Raw genomic sequence first — 18212 nt, 5'->3', positions numbered from 1 at the left:
CAACTCCATTGTTTACAAAAATGTGCGAGGAGGTCGATCATTCTTTTCACTTTGGAATATAAAACATAATGATACGTAGTCTGCTATCTTTCTTCTCAAAATGCAATACTTTGAGTAGAGTCGTTCACAATTACTTCGAGCAGAATCGTGATGATAATGTGTTATAAAATAAAGAAAATATTGAATACAAAGAAGAAAAACAAGATGAGCTCAATCAGAACTGATCCATTCAGTTGAGTGCATTACATATTTATAGTAGAAGGAACATCTACTCTGATATGGAAATATCAGAGTCTACAAAGAAATACAATATATGATTTTCACACACAATAAGATAATCTTGATATGGAAAGATAGATTGCCACCCAAGATAGAAGGTGCATAGAATAGAAATATTGACTGCCAATATTGTGTAATGAGATGACTGTGATCTTCAATAATATGGGAGTGTGAATCACTAAGATTGTATCTTGAGGTAGTTGAGATCTTCAATTGGAAGTACAATCTTTTTGAGGGTAATGGACATCCATAAATAAATATTATTTATAACAAAATCATAATAGAATACGAATTACAAAAGAGCTACAATCTGAAAAATCTTCAATCAAACTTCTCCTCTCTCACAAACGCATGAAGTAGAGCAAGAAGCAACTCATTGTTAAGGCGTAACTCAACAATTGCCGGCATCATCGAGGCCAACTAGTCGGTGCACTAGTTGGTCTCGCGAATATTATGAACTAGCTTCTAATTGCCAACATAAAGAAGTGGTTTTAGCATCCACCAGTCATACAAAGCAGCAATGTGGCAGTCAATAATGGGGTAAAAAAAAAAAAGTTGTCTCAAAAACGCAAATGAGAACGCAATTTGCAGTTTACCTTCATCAATTGAAAATAAGAAAATATAAAACATATATAAATGACTCATATATATATGGTGATGAAAAAGGCATGTGCATCTTTCAATAAATGACTAGTAATTATATATAACAGATAATATTGATTATTAAATCTCATATATCATATTACTATTGTAAACATATTAATAATATTTAATTAGCTAATGAAAATGAGGGTATTTTAGGGGGGGGGGGGGGGAATGTAGTCATCTCTTTAATTCGTGCTTATAAATATATAAAGAGAGAGAGAGACAGCATTGGACCACGAAATTTCACAAAATTCTCAAAAATATCAATTTAATCTTAGAGAAAAATGGGATATTTTTCGTTTAATCTATTTGAGCAAGTGAAGTATTGGACCAAGTGCATTGTTTATGAGGTGTTTGGGCCTATTTGGTCTCATTTCCATGATGAAAAAGAAGGGAAAGAAAAGCATACAGATTCTTTTCCAAAGAAAAGTAGAAAAACAGAAAAACAAAATGAGAAAAGTGAAAATAAGAGGTTAAAGACTTGACTCCAAGTCTCTCCGCTCCTTGGGTCTTTCCTCCCTCCATAACAAATAAAAAATATTATGCTTTGAATGATTTGTCGGCACTCAATAGATTTGCTCTTGATCTTCTGTTTTTATCTTTTCCAAATCAAGACGAAATGTCATGTGATGATATGACAGGCGAGTAGTGGTCATTCAAAAAATTTTAAAGTGATTAGAAAATACTGAGGAAACTGTCAATGATGGGTTAGTCAAGCGGTTAAAGACTCGCCCTCTCACTGGTAAGTTCTGCTTCGCACCACCCCATAGTAACAAGCTACCTTTCTCCAAAAAAAAAAAAAAAAAAAAAAAAAAAGAGAAAGTACTAAGGAAACTAAGGGCATGTTTAGTAACGTTTTTGGCGTTCTTATGTTCTTTGGAAACGGAAGAATGAGCTGGTCAAAAAACCCACCAGTGGTTTTAAAAAGCATGGGGGGGAAAGTTGAACCTTTGACAGGATCTGCCCCTCCCCCCCAGAACATCAAAAAGATGTTTATACCAAAGAACAAAAATATAAGTGATAAAATTAGTCTAGATTGAATACTTTGAATGAGTTTATCAAACATTAACTTATTCTATTAGTGTTTTCAAACAAAGAATGGTCTTTTAGCATAAAAACATTTAAAAATAATTTTGTTTAAAAACTGGTTTCTTAGAATGGAAATGTTACCAAACGCATACTAAAGATGTATTTGGTAACATCTTGGGAGAATACTTTTAAGTGTTCTTATGTTCTCTGAACATGCTATAGGTGTTTGTTAAAATGATTTCTTCTTTTATTTTTTTGAAAAACAAACTAATGAAAAAACAAAAACTGATCTGAATAATGGCTTTTGTAAAGCGAGATATACTTGGATGTTGCACAATAAATGTGTGCACCTTCAAGTCTATGGTTCAAATCGAACTTCCTGGTTGAAACAAAATCTTGACCACTCATTTCACTTTTAAACTTTACCTAAAAAAAGAATCGTTTAATGCGAAGCAAAGTAAAAAGAGTGGTCGAGATTTCGTATGGACCACAAGTTTCGATGTGGATTGTAAGTTGCATGTGTTGCGCATTAATTGCACTGTAATGAAACAATTTCGTTTGTAAAACATGTAAGACTTGTGTTCTTTTAAGAAATAGGAATTTGGCAAAATGATCTAGATGATGAAGATCTCCAGAGACCATCTCACCCTCCTCCTACTTATAAAGCCCCTTCATGTGCTCTCTTAACCTGCTCCATTGCTCAAAAATAGGAGTTTTCATAGTGTGGAACCAATTAAGACATATTTCTAAAACGAATTTATCAACATCCATTTACAAACATAGAATTGTCTCCTAGTAGAGAGACATGTAAAAATGGTTTTCTACCGGAGCTGGTATCTTAAAACGGAAATGTTAACAAGTGCATACTAAAATACCTTTTTGCCAATGTAATACTCATTTTTATTCCTTTTTGTCTAATATTCATATTGAACACAAAAGTTGGTCTTTGAAGACATTTCAAGCTATTCTTCTTCTTCTTTTTCTTTTCCTTCCTACCAGGTTAAGGGAAGAAGACAATTTTTTTTTTGGCTTGTATAAATTAAAGATACCATGTCATCACTTAACTAATCAAGCTTAAAGGTAAGAGGGTATTAGTAATTACAAACAAAGTCCATGGTTAGATCAGTAATTTTAAAAAAATATAGAGGATAAAGTAGTAATTAAGTTAGTCAATAGATTCCTTCTAATTAATTTCAATAATTAGCTCAACTAGATAATTATAAGTATATTGAAAGTTGATAAGTAATTGTCTCATTTGATCCTCGTGGGACGATACTCCTATTTTCACTATATTACTTAGGCGACCTCAAGCACTTGCTAGTACAATGCAACGAAATCTCAAAACACATGGTGTTCACTCATTTTGTTTTCTCACCCTTTTTTCTCAAAAGACAATTTTTATGAGTTTTTAAAAATATAATATATTTTTTTTTTACTTTCTAATGACCCCACAACTGACTCATTTACCATGTTATTCCAAGACCTTGACCTGAAGCCAAAGTTGAATACTTTGAGGCTTAGGAATTCACAGAGAATTTGTGTGAGTTTCTTAGATTTATTTCTCTTTATTCATTTATATTTTGTAGAATTTTTTTTTCTTTATCTTGCAACTAAACCTATTTTTAATGAGTCTACTAGAGAAACCCATGTGACGAGTGAGAAAGTCACTTGGAGTTATTTTAAAATATCATCTTTTACATCAATCATTTATCAATAGAGAGCGAGAGAAGAGAGCACCATGTTATGGTTCCGGACAAAATCACTAGTTGGTTATTTAGAAAAGTAATTTAATAAATTTTTTTTTTTGAAATAAAATTAAGAAAACCATGTGATAAATATTTTTGTAGCATTTTATCATCTATTTCATAGAATTTTTATATTGAAATCATAAATGTTTACCAAAAAAATATGTTGAAATCATATTCACACCTTTTTCCATACAACTTTATACTGGAACTATATTATATTGCTATGGTATTGGTATGTAGATGTTCATTCAAAACATTTCTGTACAGTTTTGATCTTAGGTACTAAAATTTGACATCAAACTCATATCATACCATACGACTTTACATCCTTAATTTTAATCGATTAACCGATCATGAACCCCACTCTATCATGAGTTTGAAATAAAAAATACTTAGTTAGTCACCAATTGAAAATTTTAACATGAAGAAAATATAGTTGACTTATCAATTTTCTTTTCTCTTTCATTTTTTTACAAATGTACTATCTTTCTTTTTTTTGGATGAATTGCAAAAATAATTTTTTATAAAGTATATATATTTTTGTTCCACAATATAGAAATATGACGATGAACTACTTTGGAAAAATATGATTCTTTCCACTCTTTTTACACAATCTGCCATTGGTTTTGTTACTCTCAAAGACTTTGACCCAAAGTTAAAAGTATAGTATTTGGAGGCTTAGGGCTTTACAATGAAGTTCAAATTTGTTTTATCAGATATTACTTATCTTTGGAACTAGGAAGATAGAGAGAAAGTCATGTGATTGTGGAAGTCACTCCTGGAAGTTACCTAAAAAGTCATTTTCTTATAAAAAAGTAAAAAGTTATCTCTTTATTCAATGTACCATTTACCTACCAACCAATAGAGAGAGAGAGAGAGAGAGAGAGAGAGAGAGAGAGAGCCATGTGAGGGAGGGTGTCTGAAAAAGTAAGTTGTCTCTTTATTGAACGTACCATTTAGCAATAGAGAAACCCATGTGATGGTGTCTGGTAAAATAATAGGAAAGCAATGTGATTGGAATATGGGATGAAGTGAGGAACTCAAAAGTGATTATCTGGAAAATCCTTGAGATATGTGCTCAATAAATTAAGCAGCAGGAACTTTCCCAAAATTAAAGAGCATCTTTCTTATCGTTTTTGTTTCCTTCCTTCTGATATTCATATGCTCTACGTCTAAACGCTGCTGCTCTGCAAGTACATCCATATTCAGATTTTAAGGAAAGCATTCTACGAGCAATTTGGTAGAAACCATGGCAGCAACTCATCACATCTCTTCTTCTTCTTCTTCTTCAACCATATCTGCTGGTTCTAAGATCAATTATGAAGTGTTTTTAAGCTTTCATGGCAAAGATGTTCGCAACAATTTTGCCGACCACCTTTACACTGCCTTAATTGAAGCTGGATTTCAGACTTTCAGAGACTCTGAAAAACTCCTCAAAGGAAACAAGATTGAGGAGGATCTACTCGCTGCAATCCAACAATCAAAGATCTCCATTCCCATATTGTCGGAGAATTATGCATTCAGTAAGTGGTGTCTCAGAGAGCTAGCTTACATATGTGAATGCAGAAGAAAACTAAAGCAAATAGTCATGCCCATCTTTTACAAGGTTGAGCCAAGAGAAGTGCGAGGCCAGAAAAATAAATATAAGGAAGCTTTTGAGCAACACCTTATCAATATGGTACCAGATGTACAAAAGTGGAAGGATGCTCTGAAAGAGGTTGGAGATTTAGATGGTTGGCACGTCAAGGATGAAACGTAAGTCCAACCGTTACATTTTACTCAATTGTGGTTAATATTCTACAAAATCAACATCAAATCACCAACCAAAGGAACTTACATTTCTTAGATATTTCCTTTCAATTCGTGTGACGATTTGCATTAGTTGTATGATCTAAAGAAATATATTTAAATAGATTATCATAAAATAATACAAAATAGTTTTTGATAACTTTTGAGTTTTCCAGTGCAAGCTTACAAGATGTCTTATCAGATTTAATATAAGTTCTAATGTAGTTGATTAATCTTAGATGAAAAGATCCAAAAACTAAGAAATGATTTCAAATTGGTGAACCATATTAGTCATGACATATTAGAAAGTAGTTAAAAAAAAAAAAAAAATAGTTTGCTGAAAGATTGTAACTCGGATAAATATAATAAATATAAAAAACATAATAAAAAAAACTAATATACAAATGGAGAATAATTGTTCCATAGTTTACTTATTGGCATAATTCCCAAGTGTTGTCTTCTAAGTTAAATTCTTCTGTTCAGTTTCTCATGTATAGTGCTGATATTTTTCTTATTTGAATTGTATAGGCCTCAAGCACAGATGATAAAACAAGTTGTTAAAGAAGTTTATGATAAACTAGACAGGAGATCCTTTTGTGAAAACTACAGCCTAGTTGGAGCTGAATCTCACATAGATAAAATATTCATGCTTTTAGACATTAAATCTGAAAACAGGAAGATTATTGGGATCCATGGCCTTGGAGGCATTGGAAAGACAACAATTGCTAAATCTATCTATAATGAAGTCTTTAATCACTTTGAAGGGTGTAGTTTTATTGCAAATGTTCGAGAAGCTGCTCAACAACACAATGGACTTGTTGTTTTGCAAAACCAACTTTTACATGATACCTTGAAGCATAAAGGTCAAGACATTCCTAGTGTGGATGTTGGGACTAACGTGATCCAACAAAGGTTATGTTCTAAAAGGTCCTAATTGTCCTAGATGATGTGGACCAAGAAGTCCAAGTAAGAGCTTTTGTTGGGGACCGCAAATGGTTTGGTTTCGGAAGCAAAATCGTAATTACAAGTAGGAATAAGCAAATTTTAAACTTTTTGGAACCAGATGGAATTTATGAACCACCTCCAATGAATCCAAAGGACTCTCTTCAGCTTTTCAGCCATCATGCGTTCAAAATCAACCATCCTCCAAATGATTTCTCTGATCTGTCAAAAGCTATGGTAGAAACTACTGGAGGACTTCCCTTAGCGCTTAAAGTTATAGGTTCATCTTTATTTTTAAAGGGAAAACCACTGTGGAAAGACATGCTTGAGAAGCTGCATAAAGTTCCAAATAATGATATCATGGAGAGGTTGAGAATAAGTTTTGATGGATTAGATGATGAGGAGAAACAAATGTTTCTCGATAGTGCTTGTTTTTTCATTGGCATGGATAAGGAAATTGTTTCTTACATATGGAAAGGTTGTGGTTTTCATCCTTTAGTAGGGCTTGAATCTCTTTTTGAAAAGTCTTTGATAACGATTCTTGAAGAAGGTATGCTAGGGATGCATGATCTGCCGGGATCTTGGAAGGAGTATTGTTTGTCAAGAGAATGCTAATGAGCCAGGGAAACGCACACGAATATGGTATCGGGGAGGATGTTTTGAAAGTATTGTATACACAAACGGTAGGTACCAAATAAAATTCAGTTATTTTTCCACGATGACCTTGTGAATTGGGTTTTTGATTGATTTTTCTTGGTTTATAACGAGAACATCAGATGGGCACTTAATTAAGTTTGTCTCTTTTCATTTTTTTTTTTTTTTTTTGTTTTTTGTTGTACTTGTGTGTATGTGTGTGCAGGGAACAAGTAGCGTACTGGGACTCGATATTGATTTTAGAAGTATACCCAAGAATGAAAGCTTGAGCAACAAAGGATTTGATGGAATGACATGTTTACGGTTACTCCGGATCGATGGTGCAAAGTTTTCTTGGGACTTTCCCCATTCTTTTTCAGAATTGAGGTGGCTTAGTTGGAATGGATGTCCTAATCAGTTCAACCAAACTTCTTTCTATCCAATTAACTTGGTGGTTCTTGATCTATCTAATAGTGATATTACAGCTGATTGGATGGGTTGGAACTACATCAAGGTCTCTCAGAAGTTTCTCTCTTTTATTGAGTTTGTTTACATCAAAAGTGTATATAAATAAAAAAAACCTTTTTAAGTTATATTTAGAGAAGTTAACTCATATATTTTTCTTCCCATAATTTTTGCAGATGGCCAAAAATTTAAAAGTTCTAGATTTGTCACAGTGTGAACAATTATCTAGGACTCCTGATCTTTCAGAAAATCAACTTTTGGAGAATCTGCATCTTGGGAGTTGTATGGAATTGGAAGAGATTGATACATCCATTTGTCATCTCACAAATTTGCTCACATTAAACATGAGTTGGTGCTCGAAGCTAAGAGTTACTGCCCACGTCAAATGGGTAATTTGATTAACCTCCAAGAACTCGATTTAGAATGCATAACTCTAGAAAAGCTGCCAGAGAATTTGGGCCGAATGGTATCCTTGATAGACCTTGATTTAGATTTATCATTGTGGCATGAGGGGAGTGTAATGGACCTCTTAGTTGAAATTTCTCGGATGATTGCTCTCGAGAAGACTTTATTTATCATCATGCACTAGTTTGACTGGCATGTCATGTCTTTCTCCAAGCCTGACCAGCCTCTCTGTTTCTTGTTGCAATTCACTTAAAAATATCTCAAGTCTTCCCCCAAGCTTGACCAGCCTTTTTTTATGGGCGTGCAATTCACTTGAAAATATCCCAAGTCTTCCCCCAAGCCTAACTAGCCTTTCTGTTACATTGTGCAGTTCACTTAAAAATATCTCAAGTCTTCCCCTAAGCTTGACTAGCCTTTGTGTTGATAGATGCATTTCAATTCGAATATCTCGAGGTCTTCCCTCAAGTTTGATTAGTCTAAAAGTCCAACGGTGCTCAATCGGTGGTAAAAGTATCAAGTACATCAAGAGGCTTGAGAAATTTAAAGACATTGAATGTTTATAGTTGCAAGAGCCTAGAAGAAATTGAAGGCTTTGACGACGTTAACGCATCCTTGGAGTCCTTCGAGATTGGGGAGTTGGAGATACTAGATTGCGACTCATTAAGGAGAATACCGTACCTACAAGATTCGAAAAGGCTGAGAAAACTAATAATCAAAAAGTATCCAGCAATATTAGAGATTGGGTGCCTTGGGAACTTTGAATCATTACAAGAGTTGATGATTGAAGACCTAGGTGAGTTAACCAAAATTTCAGGCCTTGACAGATTGAGGTCCTTGCGAACAATGACAATAAAAAGCTGCAAGAATCTACTAAAGATTGATGGCATCGATGGATCATTGGAGAACTTAGAGAAATTGAATATCAGTTGTTGTAAATCCTTGGAGAGATTACCTGATTTATCAAACTGCAACAAGTTAACGCATCTAGAGATTGAAGGCTGCAACAATCTAAATGAGAATCTCGTTGTTGGCGAAATGGAATCATTATTGTCTTTTTGTATAACAGGCTGTGGGTCCTTAAGAAGATTAACAAATCTGTCAAATTCGAGAAGGTTGAAGAAGTTACTAATTGTAGGTTGTAAGATTCTAACCGAGATTCATGGAACTGACAGATTGGAAAACTTAGAAGTGTTGGGTATAATTGGTTGTGAGTCGTTAGAAAGCGTAACAGATGTGTCAAATCTTAAAAGGTTGACAAGGCTACTTATGGGAGGTTGTAAAAATCTTACCAAGATTAAGGGCATCAAGACATTGGAATCCTTGTGCTCTTTGGACATAATTGGGTGTGACTCCTTTGAAATATTATCCAATCTACCTAACTTGAAAAAGTTGATCAACTTAAGAATTGAAGGCTCCAAGAATCTTACCAAGATTCAGGATCTTGACACGTTGGAATCCTTGGAGAGTTTGTACATAAACGGGTGTGAGTCCTTGGAAGTATTACGAGATCTATCTAACCTTAAAAGGTTGAATTATGTACATATTAAAGACTGCAGGAATCTTACCGAGATTCAGGGTATTGACACGTTGGAATCCTTGAAGAATTTGTACATATATGGGTGTGAGTCCTTGGAAGTATTACCAGATCTATCTAACCTTAAGAGGTTGAATTATGTAGATATTGAAGACTGCGGGAATCTTACTGAGAATCAGGGTGTTGATGCATTGGAAGCATTGGAGGAGTTGTGCATAACTGGGTGTGAGTCCTTAGAAATAATATCACTCGATCTTTCAAACATGAAACACCTACGATTTGTAATAGTCAAGGACTGCAAAAAGCTGACTGCAATTCAAGCTGGTAATAATCCATTGGAGTCTTTCTCTTATTTGGATGTTAGGGGGTGTATATCCTTGGAAAAAGTACCAGATTATGTATTCTCAAAGGGATTGGATCGTCTAAATGGTGTTTCCTGCATGAACCTAACCGATACCGATCGAATAAGACTCTTGATTGATGGCGGGTGCTCAAAGTTCCAAGTGGCTTTGTCATGACAAATTAATCCAAGGTACTTTTGCCTCTGCCTCAACTAAATCTGACTTTAAATCGATTTGTCAATTCTGTAGATTTCTCTCTCTTTTTCTTTTTCTTTTTATTTTTCTTTTTTCCCTTGTCTCTTTTGTGAATCAATTCTAAGAGACCCAACGAACCCCCTTCCCTTCCCTTCCCTTCCCTTCCCACATGGATACCTTCACATGCATGGTATCCTAACAGAAAGCATTAATTTAATTTATGGGCTAAGCCAAGACCTCATCACCTGGCATGCATGGCATGGCATGGCATGGCATTATATGTACCAGATCTAAAAAGCTAATCATAACATGTTTCTTCTTTACTCCTCTTGCATGTCGTCAGCAAGGGTTTTGGTTCCTTTATTCTCTGATTTTATATCTTTATTAATTACATGTTAAATTTAAGTGAAGTAGTCTAGAATACTGTGGCAACTGATTTTGTTTCTTCTCTTAAGAGGATTGTTTTCTTCTTCTTTTTCTTTTTCTTTTTCCCTGCTTAAGAAATTCGGAATTTAATTCAATTCAATAATATGTGGTTAAGAGCAAATCAATTATTGATTTCTACGTCATTTGTTGTGTGCTATGTATGATATTTCCAGACAATGTGGCTCCAGATTTGAGACCTTAAGTAAGTAAAAAGCACTAGTTTTCCGTGCTGTATTTTTGTTCTTACATTGACTTTGATTCCTTGGATTGATTGTGTAAAGGCCTCTGTTTAAGTTTCTAGATTTCAGTATGCTAATAGGAGTCAGGGTTGGTAGTCAAAAATATGAATAGCTATCCGAAATGTTGTTGGATGATGGAGCAGGGTACGGTTGAACAATATTTTGTTCTCACATGTGATAGCTATCCAAAATGTTTTTGGATGAAACTTTTGTTTTCTAAATATTTCTTTTCATTAAAGATACATTGTCATTACTTTGCAAAATTCTTTGTTACAGAGCAAGGACACTTCCAGGGAATTGTTTCAACTGCAAAGTTGCTCACTCAAGGCTTAAATCTCAGCTTTTCTTTCAGCATAGGTTAAACTATGCACCTTGGATATGATTTTGATGAATTATAGAGGCTACTGTAACTATTTTCAAGCTTTAAATTTCATATTTCTTAGCCACCAGAATCTGTTAAGACTAATTTTTCAAAGGTACCTAACATAAATCCAAAAGGTACTTTACAAAATCCCAATGCATGCGATCCATGATTTTCTGTGTGCATAAACTTTGACAGTATTACATTTAACTAGGAATGACTAATTTGTTTTGTGACTTTTAGGTGTATGGCCAATCTTGGGAATTTGTCTTTTGTAAGGAATGACAAGGTGGTTTGAGTTACAAGACCAGTAAGAGCCTAAGCTGAAATGTTGGGCAATCCATCTATTTTGGTGTTCTTATTAGGCTATTCTGATTGCTGGGAAAGCAATGGTTTTAAAGAAATTCATGCATATCAACAAAAGTGGACAGGGAAGATTTTAAAGGGTAAGCAATACGGTTACGAACAGATCAAGAGTAACTTGAGCTTTAGTCCCTTTATAGTGAAAGTAATGTGGGGTAATCTATTTTTTAGGGCTAGATGATCATGGTTTTGATTCCAAGCACAACTTCTGATAGTGATTGTTATCACTAACTCATGACCATTTTTATCACCCTATGGGACTCTTTTCTCTTTTACTTTATTTCTTTATAGGAACTTTTAAAAGAACCCATAGCCCTGTCTTTTTCTAAGGCCAACCCTCTTCGCATCCTTTTCTCTAGGACTTATCCAAAGTTGAGAGAGCTGATGCTCCGTGGCACTTGGTTTTCTTAACGAGTTTGAATTTTCTTGCAACAGTTTTCTGATGTGGCATGGCCATCGGCAATCATAGATCCCGTCAACACCATCAGGATCTTAATTGGCATTGGCTCATTCTATCATGCATTTTATTGGTAAGCCATCAGCCGACTGAGCAAGATAAAAAACAATTAGTAGGGGTTCATGTTGCATCCATTGTTTGGTGGTTTTAATTAACAGAATAAGTAGAGTTTTTATGTGTTCTTATTCATGTGTGTTTACAGGTCTGATGTTTCTTGGCTCTGTTCAAAAGCTTTTCAAACTGGTTCATGCCCGTGTTGGTTATAACTTGTTATTCAATGTATTTCTGCCTCTGTCTCAAATGAACCTAACTTTATTGCATTTAAATTGAGTAGTCTAGTTGACCTGTGTATTCAATTGAGTTTTTTTTCTCTTTTTCATTTCTAAGAATTGGTTTTAAGATCCAAACAAGTTCTTCTGTGAAGAACCATTGTGGAAAAGCAGAGTAACTTTAGATTTGAGTGGCATTTGTTCAGACTTGAAACTGGTTAAAGAAATTTATTTTTCAATTACAAACCTTTTCTTTCCTTGCTTTCTTTAGACTTTGGGCATCTACGAAGGTTTTGGCCCTTGGAGTAACTAATGCTATTGCAGTTACACATGGTTTCCATTTCTGGTATTACAGTTTCAAGTAACTGATCGATCCCCTTCCAAAGCTGCTGCTCTACAGAGCAGTTATTTACACTCCATTGCAGAGACTTAAAAAGGAGAAAAGTCATGAAGTGAGATGCAGCCAGAGCTTTTATACTATGAACAAATACACCACTCCTCAAAATTCCTCCTATGAAATTAGCCATAGCAAAGGGCATGGTATCCTCGTGTTCCTTGGTGATTATGGTAATGAAATTCAGTGATCAATATTTCATAGTTCTTTATATCTCAAATTCTAACGGATTAATTCCCTGTCTTCATACATCTTTATTATTGTAATTCTGTTGGAGTTCGTGAAGCATCCATGTTTAGCAATTAACATGTATAATGAAGCTTCAGCAGTTTTTGCATACGTATGTGCTTTTATTTACCCTAGTTCAGTCCAAACCAAAGCGAAATCAAATCTGCATTGGTGAAATGAAGTCAAATAAAAGCAGAGCAAACTTTCATTAGGGGAGATTGGTGGGAAGGGTGTAAAAGCCAAATGGATTTATTCCACTTTTTGGATCTTTCAATCACTTCACTTGAATCATTTCCAGCCAAAAGGATCAGTTGGTGCCAATCAATTCTCTCATGGTAGCATCCACTTGCTGACTATGGACTGAAATATGTATGGGTCTGTAGTCATTTGTGCTCCCTTCCCAACAAACCCAAACTTCATTTGAGATCTGTTTGTTACCAATCAATTCTCTTGTGATGAGAACTTGGAGGGGTCATGAGAGGAATAATTAGCTTTGACATTTAGGATCTTCCCTAGCTCCAATGTAGTTAATGGTCCAATAGAGATGAACTTCGGTAATGAACATATCTGCTTTTATATATTTACATGTTAAATTAGTTTTTAGGGAATTTGAAATAAGTCTGGAATACTATGGTAATCGGTCCAAGTCAGTACTTCACTGAAAAGACTGTTTTTCTTCTATTTTTTTGGCTTAAGGAATTTGGACTTTAATTCAATAATACGTAAACTTTTCCAGAGTCACTTACTTCAAAAGAAGATTTTTATCACAGGTATGTCTAGAAGGAATTGGAGTATGTCCAGTGGATTTAAATAGGTTGCCTTCTTGTGGAAGATCTGGAGCTGCAGAGTAAGATAAGAGATTCGACAAAGAGTCTTGAAGAAAAAGAATGAAAGATGGGGGGGGGGGGGGGGGAAAGAAAGAGAAGAAGAAGAAAGAAAAGGGTATCTTTAATACAGTCACCTTTTAACATTTAATGCAACTTCTAATAAGAAAAAAATCCAGAAAGTTAATTTATATAGCATTTGTCAATTCATTAATTCATGCATAGTATGTGGTTATGGCCCCCTATTTTTCTCTACTTTTGATTATATGCATGTTGTACATTACTTACTTAGGAATGTTCATGAAACTGTACAGTTAGAGACTTACAGTGATTTATGATCTACTTCACAAATCAAATGTGTGCCAATTTAAAATCTGTGTACTACACAAACATCATAGGATTTATTTCCGTAGTATGCTTTGAGAAAATTTAAGATTTGCAACTCAAAGTCGTATTCTCTCTTTCTTTTAGTTTTTGATGATCAATAAATTGTACTTGCTAATTTTTTTGCGAAAAGAGAAACAAAATCAGTTTAATATTATTGACTCCAATGACATAAGGTACTTCCTTAATGATCATGTAGGTAATGAATCAACTGCCTGGAAAATTAAGAAGTGACAAAGCACCAGTTGGAGTAAGCCCTGAGAAATCTATCTACCAAAAATGCACCATAACATGAAGTTGAAGTGTCAAGTGGCTCAATTGAAGGATGGAATGGTTAGAAAAAGGAAAAGATGAAGAGTTGCAGAATAAAGAAACCAAATGAAGGAAGAGTTGTTTGAAGAAAGAAACTGGATGAAGCAAGAGATGGAAGAAAACTGCTGAGGCTTTTAACAGTACGGCATATACAATCACTGGGTTTAGTTAATGTTGTAATGATAAACAATATTAATTTCTAGACTTTTAATTGGGATTGACATTTCACTTCACTAATAGGTTTAATGAAGTGACTTCACAAGTTGTCGTCTACTCAGCTGCCTTATCTTACAGGTAATCTTTTCTTTTCTAAATTTCACATTTGAGCAGTCCCACAGTTTAATGAATTAGGGATTTGTATTTTATTTGTTGCAAGTAATGTTCTTCGATACACTGTTTTTCAAGATTTGAGACCCTAAGTAGGTAGAACTTGAGATAATACTAGTGTTAGATGATATATATTTATCATTATATTGACTTATGTATTGAGTAGAGTATGGTTGAAAAACATTTTGTTCTCACATTTGATTCCCTCTAATTAATTGTATCTTGATAGCTATCCAAAATGTTGGTGGACGAAATTTTCATTTTCTAAATAAGCAAAGACAGTACCAAGGAAATCTGTTCAACTGCAATGTTGCTCTCTGAAGGCCTGACTCTCAGATTTTCTTTCAACGAAGGTGTACGGCCAAACATGGAAATTTGTCTTTTGTAAGAAATGACAGGGTGATTTGAGTTGCAAGACTAGCAAGAGCCTCAGCTAACTGGGCAAAGGGACAGATTTTAAAAAGTAAGTAATACGGTTGGGGATTGAGAGCAACTTGGGGTTTACTCTCTTGATAGTGCAAGTAATAAAGAGAAATGTATTTTTCAGAACTCGGAGATCATGGTTTGGATTCCAAGCAACTTATGTTGGTGATTATTATCACTAACTCATGGTCATTTGTATCCCACCATGATAACTGAGTTACTGTATATAGCTTGCCTTGATATTTGCATCTTCTTTGCTTGCATGTACTCTTTCTTTTTACTTTATTTTCTTTACTGAGAGCTTGTTGAAGAACATATAGCCCTGTCCCTCTCCAAGGCCAACCCTCTTTGTATCATTTTCTGTGAGACTTATTGCAAGTTAAGATAGATGATGCTCTGTGGCACTTGGCTCTTTTTAACAATGGAAATCTTATTTCCTCTACCTATAATGTCTATCACGGTTAACAGATTCAAAATTTCTTGTGACAAATTTCTGATATGGTCAGCAGGAATAACAGCTTCAATTAATACCATCAAGATGTCAATTGGCATTGCCCAGCCATTGTTCTATCATGCATTTTTATTGGGAAGCCATCAACCAACTGAGAACAAGTAGGTGTTCCTGGCTGCACCTATATGTTTTGATTAACAGAATAAATAAGGTTTCTTTTGTTTCTTGTTTCATGTGTTTTTACAGGTCTGCCGCTTTCTTGGCTCTGATCTAAGCTTTTGAAGTGGTTCATGACTGTTTTGGTTATCACTTGCTACTGTATCAGGGACTCGAAAGAAATAAAAAAACTGTTTAACCAATCAAAGGTATCTCCTACTACTATACTTTCTACAGCTTTCTACTGGCTAAAAGCATCCCTGTAACAGCTTAATATTTTTGAACCTCAATGGCCTGTAGTGGCTGACCAGTGCTTACATTTGCAGGTTAATCCACAGAGTCAATTGAGACTACTGTGTAGTGTTTTTACTCTCTGAAAGATTGCAGGTGCTTAGTCAAAAAGACGGGTTTTAATCAGGGACATCTACTTGCAGCTGTGGTAGCTGGTTATTTGGAAGCAGTGCTTCAGGACCTGGATGTGGGAAGTCGATCTCTTATGATCCAAACCAATTGGGTTAGAGGATTTGCTACCAGAACCTGGATTACGATGGCTTTGTCATCCAAACTCCAGGGTCAAAGAGGGTTACTGACTGGAATGGGTGGAATTCAGATGAAAAATACAAGAGTGAACACAGTTATTGTAAGAGAAGGGGCAAATTACAAAATCTTCATTGATGATAGCCTCTCTCTTTTAGTCCTGTTTTGACACTCCTCTGTTCTTAAACAAACTGAAAAAGAAAGGAAGGGACTCCAGTTTGCTTGGTATCTTCAAATACAAAAAAAAAAGAATCTGGCCAAGTTCCTTTGTACACCTTGTGCAGGCAGAATGCAATCTGGATCCGATTGGAGATCACTTCTAATTATAGATTCTATATTCATTCCTTAAATGTTGGAAATATATTAGGGGCTAGGGGCTTTGTGCATTACGTATTGTTTGTTCGCATACTTTGATGGATCAGAGTTATCTTCGTCACTGAAGCCTTCTAGGCTTTGGACTTCTTTCACCAATTCTGAGAAAGAACTGAATATCCCTTCTCTTGCAGATGAAATATCAAACATTGCCTGTGAATTGCTGATATACATAATGTATTATCCTTTGAAAATATCCAACTTCTTAAAGATAAATGATTTCTGTTAAGAATCATTCCCATCGAATAATTCCTTTTCTTACTGAACTATTGTCTAAACTTTGAGTGTATATTTTATTTGTGGATCAAGAGAAGGCTGATCAATGCATTATTTCAGCAATAACAGACGATCCACCAAAACATAAAGGAACCTGTAAACTGAAGAAGTAGAAAGCCATAGTGCTCTTGATGCTCCTACTGTGTCCAGCTATTTTCCCCCTAGAATCATCTGACAGATTAAAGCACCAAACAGTGAGATCAAGGACAACAAATCTAAATGTAATAGGTAATGTAGGCCACATGTTCTTCTTCAGAACATGACAGCAAAGATCAACAAAAAAAAGTTGACTCCATCTATAATAAAGCACTTGAATTGAAACATTGACCAAGTACCATAAATCTATGGAATTCAGAGAGGATTCCAACTAATTTCCTGTGGGAGAATCATGAATCGTATAGAAAAACATACCGAACTGTGTTCATAGACTAGAAAAGTCTCATAAACGCCAAGGAATAAGTTAAGAGTGACTACATGCCAAGAGGACAACAAGGAAAATCACATGCTTAATTAGGTTCAATCCCTATTCTCAGAAATCTATCTTGAATATATACTTCCTCAGAGTTGTCTCTCCCTTTCCATTACTACCATATATCCTTTGCCAAAATGAGAGTGGGGAAAAGGACATAGACCATTGCCTATGATGCCCACCATTAATGGAGAAATTCTCCGTCACCTCTATCATCTCCTTCATGTGACATGGGAATAAACAATCCTGTCATCTGATGAACTGAAACACAATGGCTATAAGCACTGCTACTACTCACTATATGCATGCATGAACCAATCAGTCCAACTTTGTATCTTTTCCTTTTGCACTTCTATTCCAACATCTTACTTAAAACTCAAACTTTAATTAAGGAGAATCATACAATACCACTAGAGGAACCTAATTAAATAAATAGCAGATTCAAGGCACCTATTATACTAATGTGATAAAAACCAACTTAATGTGTTCAGCCAAACCAATGGTGATTCTAGATAACATATATATTTTTTAAACAATTTCAAATAAACCCCAGAAATTAAATAGAGAAGAGAAAAACCTCACACAATTTGGGCTGGTTTCTATCTATGTCATCACCTCTTCTGTTACACGCATTCTACTGGAGGTGGTGAAGAACTTTTTCACTCATGTATGGTCTCCGGATAACTTAAGAACCCGTACGTTGATTAATCAATAGAGTCCGCATATCAAGCATCAACTTGTCCATCAGAATTTGAGTCTGAGTGGCATGCATAAAGGTGGTAAGCTGGCTCTCCGCTACTGTTGAAATGATCAACAGCTAGCAGCAACCAAGGCCTTTACCATATTATTCAATTCCTCCAATTAAAAAAAGTTTAATGATCACTCAAATGTTCTTCTTAATGTTCTTCTGCATCTTGTTTTGCTTCTTGCTTCTTCTTCT

General features: G+C 34.9%; 1 long non-coding RNA gene and 1 pseudogene across 2 annotated transcripts; both read left to right on the top strand.

The window, feature by feature from the left end:
- Positions 1 to 4746: 4746 nt before the first annotated feature.
- LOC149018781 (disease resistance protein Roq1-like) lies at positions 4747 to 11188 on the top strand (annotated as a pseudogene). The gene is made up of 6 exons (XR_016173145.1): positions 4747 to 5456; positions 6018 to 7101; positions 7291 to 7578; positions 7706 to 8046; positions 8418 to 10000; positions 10946 to 11188. The product of XR_016173145.1 is annotated as a disease resistance protein Roq1-like (transcript).
- An 870-nt stretch (positions 11189 to 12058) lies between these two features.
- LOC149018780 (uncharacterized) lies at positions 12059 to 15374 on the top strand. Its single transcript, XR_016173194.1, has 3 exons — positions 12059 to 12686; positions 14149 to 14401; positions 14502 to 15374. It is a non-coding gene; the product is annotated as an uncharacterized LOC149018780 (long non-coding RNA).
- The last annotated feature ends 2838 nt before the right edge of the window (positions 15375 to 18212 follow it).

This window comes from Hakea prostrata, chromosome 4 (genome assembly GCF_041222555.1).
Source record: "Hakea prostrata isolate BN-2017 chromosome 4, UWA_Hpros_2, whole genome shotgun sequence".
Taxonomy (NCBI): domain Eukaryota; kingdom Viridiplantae; phylum Streptophyta; class Magnoliopsida; order Proteales; family Proteaceae; genus Hakea; species Hakea prostrata.
This window is presented reverse-complemented; position numbering and strand designations above follow the sequence as displayed.